General features: G+C 42.9%; 1 long non-coding RNA gene across 1 annotated transcript; it reads left to right on the top strand.

Annotated features, from left to right (window-relative positions):
- The first annotated feature begins 1,464 nt into the window (after positions 1-1,464).
- Positions 1,465-5,314, top strand: LOC149983986 (uncharacterized). Its single transcript, XR_016495534.1, has 3 exons — positions 1,465-2,943; positions 3,110-4,095; positions 4,644-5,314. It is a non-coding gene; the product is annotated as an uncharacterized LOC149983986 (long non-coding RNA).
- The last annotated feature ends 1,145 nt before the right edge of the window (positions 5,315-6,459 follow it).

Here is a 6,459-nt window from a genome sequence, read left to right as displayed (position 1 = left end):
TCTGATTTTTGGAAAGTCTGAGCCTTGGGTGAAAGTGGGGTACAGTGACCTGAAGAACATTGAGCAGGCAACATATACATGCCCACATCAGATTCAAGCTTCTGGGAAAAAGCTGCATAGATCATGATGAAGGTCTGCGTATTCACACTGCGCGACACAACGACAAAGTTAGAAGAAACAGGGATGTTCTCAAGCGGCTTATCAACACCACTGCATTTTTGGGTATGCAAGAATTTGCTTTTAGAAGACACTATGAGAGGGAAAGTTCTGCCAACAAGGGAAACTACAATGAGCGAGTTGTGGCAAGAAGGTTTGCTGTGTCTGTCAGCGTAGTGTCCATAGCATGGAGGCGCTACCAGGAGACAGGCCAGTACATCAGGAGACGTGGAGGCGGCCGTAGGAGGGCAACAATCAGGCAGCAGAACCGCTACCTTCACCTTTGTGCAAGGAGGAGCAAGAGGAGCACTGCCAGAGCCCTGCAAAATGACCTCCAGCAGGCCACAAATGTGCATGTGTCTGCTCAAACGGTCAGAAACAGACTCCATGAGGGTGGTATGAGGGCCTGACGTCCACAGGTGGGGGATGTGCTTACAGCCCAACACCGTGCAGGACGTTTGGCATTTGCCAGAGAACACCAAGATTGGCAAATTCGCCACTGGCGCCCTGTGCTCTTCACAGATGAAAGCAGGTTCACACTGAGCACATGTGACAGACGTGACAGCCTGAAGACGCCGTTGAGAACGTTCTGCTGCCTGCAACATCCTCCAGCATGACCGTTTTGGAGGTGGGTCAGTCATGGTGTGGGGTGGCATTTCTTTGGGGGGCCGCACAGCCCTCCATGTGCTCGCCAGAGGTAGCCTGACTGCCATTAGGTACCGAGATGAGATCCTCAGACCCGTTGTGAGACCATATGCTGGTGCGGTTGGCCCTGGGTTCCTCCTAATGCAAGGCAATGCTAGACCTCATGTGGCTGGAGTGTGTCAGCAGTTCCTGCAAGAGGAAGGCATTGATGCTATGGACTGGCCCGCCCGTTCCCCAGACCTGAATCCAATTGAGCACATTTGGGACATCATGTCTCGCTCCATCCACCAACGCCACGTTGTACCACAGACTGTCCAGGAGTTGGCGGTTGCTTTAGTCCAGGTCTGGGAGGAGATCCCTCAGGAGACCATCCGCCACCTCATCAGGAGCATGCCCAGGCGTTGTAGGGAGGTCATACCATGCTTCTACACCTGCATTGCTTGCTGTTTGGGGTTTTAGGCTGGGTTTCTGTACAGCACTTTGAGATATCAGCTGATGTTAGAAGGGCTACATAAATCAATTTGATTTGATTTGACAAACCACACACACTACTGAGCCTCATTTTGACTTGTTTTATGGACATTACATCAAAGTTGGATAAGCCTGTAGTGTGGTTTTCCACTTTAATTTTGAGTGTGACCTAATTTTGAGTGTGAAATCCAGACCTCCATGGGTTGATCAATTTGATTTCCATTGATAATTTTTGTGTGATTTTGTTGTCAGCCCATTCAACCAAGGCCAGGATTTTTTGTTCAGTGTTTTAAAACCATGTGACCTGATGAGGAAAAACTGGTCCCATCATAGTCCTTATCTTCTTATGGATGGGGGGCAGTATTGAGTAGCAAGGTGCCCAGAGTAAACTGCCTGCTACTCAGGTCGAGAAGCTAAGATATGCATATCAGTAGTATATTTGGATAGTAAACACTCTGATGTTTCTAAAACTGTTTGAATGATGTCCGGGAGTATAACAGAGCTCATATGGCAGGCAAGAACCTGAGAAAAAATCCAACCAGGAAGTAGGAAATCTGAGGTTTTTACATGTTTTCAGTGTAAATTTATTTTGATTGCACTACCTAAGGCTTCCACTAGATGTCAACAGTCTTTAGAACCTTGTTACAGGCTTCTACTGTGAAGGGGGAGTGAATAAGAGCTGTTTGACTAAGAGGTCTGGCAGAATGCCATGAGCTGAATCATGCGTGCGGCCGTGAGTGCAAGCTGCATTCCTTTTCATTTCTAAAGACAAAGGAATTGTTCGGCTGAAACATTATTGAAGATTTATGTTAAAAACATCCTAAAGATTGATTCTATACATCGTTTGACATGTTTCTACGAACTGTAATATAACTTTTTTGACTTTTCTTCTGGACTAAGTGCCTGCGCCTCGTGAATTTGGATTTGTGGACTAAACGCGCAAACAAAAATGAGGTATTTGGATATAAATGATGGACTTTATCGAACAAAACAAACATTTATTGTGGAACTGGGATTCCTGGGAGTGCATTCCGATGAAGATCATCAAAGGTAAGTTAATATTTATAATGCTATTTCTGACTTCTATTGACTCCACAACATGGCGGGTATCTGTATGGCTTGTTTTGGTGCCTGAGCACTGTACTCAGATTATTGCACGGTGTGCTTTTTCAGTAAAGCTTTTTTGAAATCTGACACATTAAGGAGAAGTATATCTTAAACTTTTTTTTTAGAACTGATTAATCACTGTCATACATTATAGGGTCCGGCGTTTTCCTGGTTAGGTTAACATGTCAGGAAAAACTCCGGATCCCAGGGGGTAAATATTTTCCCCCACTCTGGGACCTATGGTGCCAACAGTCTGCTATCATCAGGTATGTGGATGGTCAGGGTGTTATTCACAAATTTTTCTTGGGATATTTTGATGTGTATAGTGGGCGAGATGCCAACTGTGTTTAACTTCACAAAGAAACTTGTCCAAACCTAGGATGGCGCAGCTGCAATGGAATGTATCTGATATTTGTATTTCCAAGTCCCCTCCTGTTCCCTGATTAAGAGGTGATGAGCACTCCATTCCACTACCATTGTCAACTCCGTCCTGACATGAACTGAAGCCACGTCTCATGTGCCCGCTCATCCACTGGCACATTGAATGTTTCCTCTGTTAGCACTGTGAGTACCCCTTTCAATTTTCTCCCTTTACTTTATGTAGAGTCAATCACATACACAAGCACAATTACATTACTACACATAAATGATTTGACTCCTTGCTTGGACTAACTCATTCTTAGCTATTTGGTCAAACTGCGTAGTGTGTTATTGTTTTTTGTCTTCCCAGACAAATCCTGTCCTGCACTGAAGTCAAGCCTTTGAACACCTCAACTCATGCCTCATACCCTCATTCAGTCACTGCTGTGATCCCTTCCAAACACTTTGTAAGTAGCCCTCTCACTCCCATTCCCCATAATATTGTACTAGAAATGTCTTTATTAAATGGATTAGGTTAAAGTAATTACTATTTGACAACTTTTGAAACACACTGACATCTCTGTGCGTTCAGCACCTATATCGTGGGTCTCACATCCTCCTACATTTTTCAAGTCATCAGCCCCCTCTGCTCCCTACCTGTTCATGCATGCCATCGCTGATAACATTGTCAGTTCTGACCAACACAAGATCGCCCGACAAAAACAGGGGGAAGCGCCTGAGTGCCAAATACTCCGGGTAATTGACATGCAGTGCCCTCCGCACCAGTGCCCATACCCGCTGAATTGGGGGTCCCAACATTGGGTCATGGCTCGTAGGCTTTGCTAAACATAAATAGTTAATTGAAACAGGTCTATATATAATCTCAGTTATGATGAATCCATATCCTTCAACATGCATGGCCATCCACCAGAGAAGATTAAAAACAGGTCCCAACGACCAAAGACAGGGGAATTAACTAAAAGTCTTTAATTACATTTCATGGACATTAATCACACTGAGAGATGAGGTTAGTTTCATGCCCTTCTTAATCATTGTCATTGAGTGACCAAGAACAGCCTGAATATACTTTACTCTATAGGTCTATACTGTATGGTGCCTTTCTCGATAGACAGGGTCCCAGCAGAACACCAGCCATGTACCAGAACCATCAACGTCTACTCAGTAGACAGACCTTTAAGGGATATTCTTTACAGAGTTACAACGATGCTTTAGGTCATAACACAATTCAAGACAGTGAAACTCAAGTGTTGTTGTCTTTCTACAGAGAGTTGATTTGTCTGCACATTGTAATAACCAGCCCTTCACATTGTCCTCAGGAGATAGCTATGGCTGAATGTATCCTTTTGGGCTGTCTGTTTTATCGGAATATACTGAATAATGTGTTTTACAATGTAATGTGTTTGGCTTTGGGTATGCTTTAGGAAAGAAATTGATTCCACCTTGAGATCTCTTTGTCCTTACAAATTTGATTGTGTAATTGCAGGAGCTTTGTTCCTATTTATAGAACAGAGTTGTATGAATGTCTCTGATATTGTGAGCCAACCACTTTCAGTGTGGCAGTTTGAAAGGTGTTTATGAAATCCTTTCAAAGATCATATACTGTAATAGCAAATAATCTGAGGTGTCATCAAGTTAGATCTCTGCTGTCAATATACAACATACAAACAACTGTGAAACTTGTTTTGGCTTGAAATAGGTTTTTCTAGGTGCTCTCTCAGCATGAGATACATACAGTATTGTCACTGATGAATACATGTATGAAATTCTTTCCTCGTGTACTCCAGTCTCTAATTAGTCCTGATGAATTTATATTGGAGTCAATTAATGAGCCTCTCCTATTCCCAGCTGAATGTATTTCCCCCCTAACCACCAGTGACACACAGGCATATCCTCCGCCTCAAGGCATAACCATCTCATTACCTCAACTGGCATACACACCGTCACCAGGATTAATCCTCTCTGGCATCAGCAAAGCGCTGCTGAGGGACACTGCCGTGGACTCCCTTCACTCTTTATAGCACGCATATATCATTACTGATGTGCTGTAAATTACAAGGCAAGTTCCTCTAGGTCTAACTCTTGATATATCACGTTTGCAAGTAAAAAGCTACCTGTTATCAGATCAGGGGATGTTATTGATTAATTATTAGTTTAGTTGTGATTAATAATTGAAAGGGAGTGGGTGTAAGAGTAGATGTCTTAACAATTTTAAGAATGTTTTTCTTCTTTTCTTCTCTGCCTAGATGGCCAGCATCCCAGAGTCGCCTCTTCACTGTTGGTGTTGAGGCTGGTGTTTTGCGGGTACTATTTAATAAAGCTGCCAGTTGAGGACTTGTGAGGTGTCTGTTTCTCAAACTAGACACTCTAATGTGCTTGTCCTCTTGCTCAGTTGTGCACCGGGGCCTCCCACTCCTCTTTCTATTCTGGTTATAGCCAGTTTACTCTGTTCTGTGAAGGGAATAGGACACAGCCTTGTACGAGATCTTCAGTTTCTTGGCAATTTCTCACATGGAATAGCATCATTTCTAAGAACAAGAATAGACTGACGAGTTTCAGGAGACTACCGTTCAAAAGTGATGCTATTGTAATAACCAGCCCTTCACACACAAGAACAGCCACACACGTTCTTTGTGTCTTGCCATTTTGAGCCTGTAATCGAACCCACAAATGGTGATGCTCCAGATTCTCAACTAGTCTAAAGAAGGCCAGTTTAATTGCTTCTTTAAATCAGGAAAACAGTTCTCAGCTGTGTTATCATAATTAAAAAAGGGTTTTATAATGATCAATTAGCCTTTTAAAATGATACACTTGGAAAAGGCTAACACAACGTGCCATTAGAACACAGGAGTGATGGTTGCTGACAATGTGGCTTCTGTACGCCTATGTAGATGTTCCATTAACAATTAGCCGTTTCCAGCTACAATAGTCATTTACAACATTAACAATGTCTACACTGTATTTCTGATCAATTTTGTTATTTTAACGGACAAAAAATGTGCCTTTCTTTCAAAAACAAGGGCATTTCTAAGTGACCCCAAACTTTTGAACGGTAGTGTAGATATCTGAGGACTAATACAGTACTGGTCATCTTCAAACTATATTAGGTTAAATAGTGAGCTATAATAGTTCACCAATATTAGTTGTAAATATTCAGATTAATTATCCCTATAGTTATTAAATCCCAGCAGGGTAGGCCGACAGACCACCTGAACTCCATTAACATTAATCACATTATCCTCTCTCCTTCTCCACCCAATGTTCTGTCTTTCTCTCACGCTTTGTTATAAAAAAAAACACACCTGAAACACCTGAAGCCATAATCATAATGCCTAATTCTCAAAAAGACATATGTATATTTTTCTGCATAGGTTATCTAAGCATACCTTCACCATCACCGGCAGCTAATATAAAATGAAATGCTGTGTCTCTCTCCACTCTCACTCCACTTCCACTGACGGTACTGGACACACTAGAGTATCTAGTGTCCTGCCTAGGCATCTCTTTCCTCCATGCACCTTTTGAAGGAACCACTTACTATCACGACTCAGGATATGACCCAGATGCAGACACGGGAGGCACATAGTACAGTTCTCAGATGATTTATTAGAAACATGGGTCAGGCAGAGGGCAGGTCGAGGGCAGGCAGAGGTTCGTGATCAGGTCAGAGTCAGGCAAGTACAGGACGGCAGGCAGGCTCGG

Source organism: Oncorhynchus mykiss, chromosome 4 (genome assembly GCF_057628025.1).
Source record: "Oncorhynchus mykiss isolate SJ-2025 chromosome 4, ASM5762802v1, whole genome shotgun sequence".
In the NCBI taxonomy this organism is placed as follows: domain Eukaryota; kingdom Metazoa; phylum Chordata; class Actinopteri; order Salmoniformes; family Salmonidae; genus Oncorhynchus; species Oncorhynchus mykiss.
This window is presented reverse-complemented; position numbering and strand designations above follow the sequence as displayed.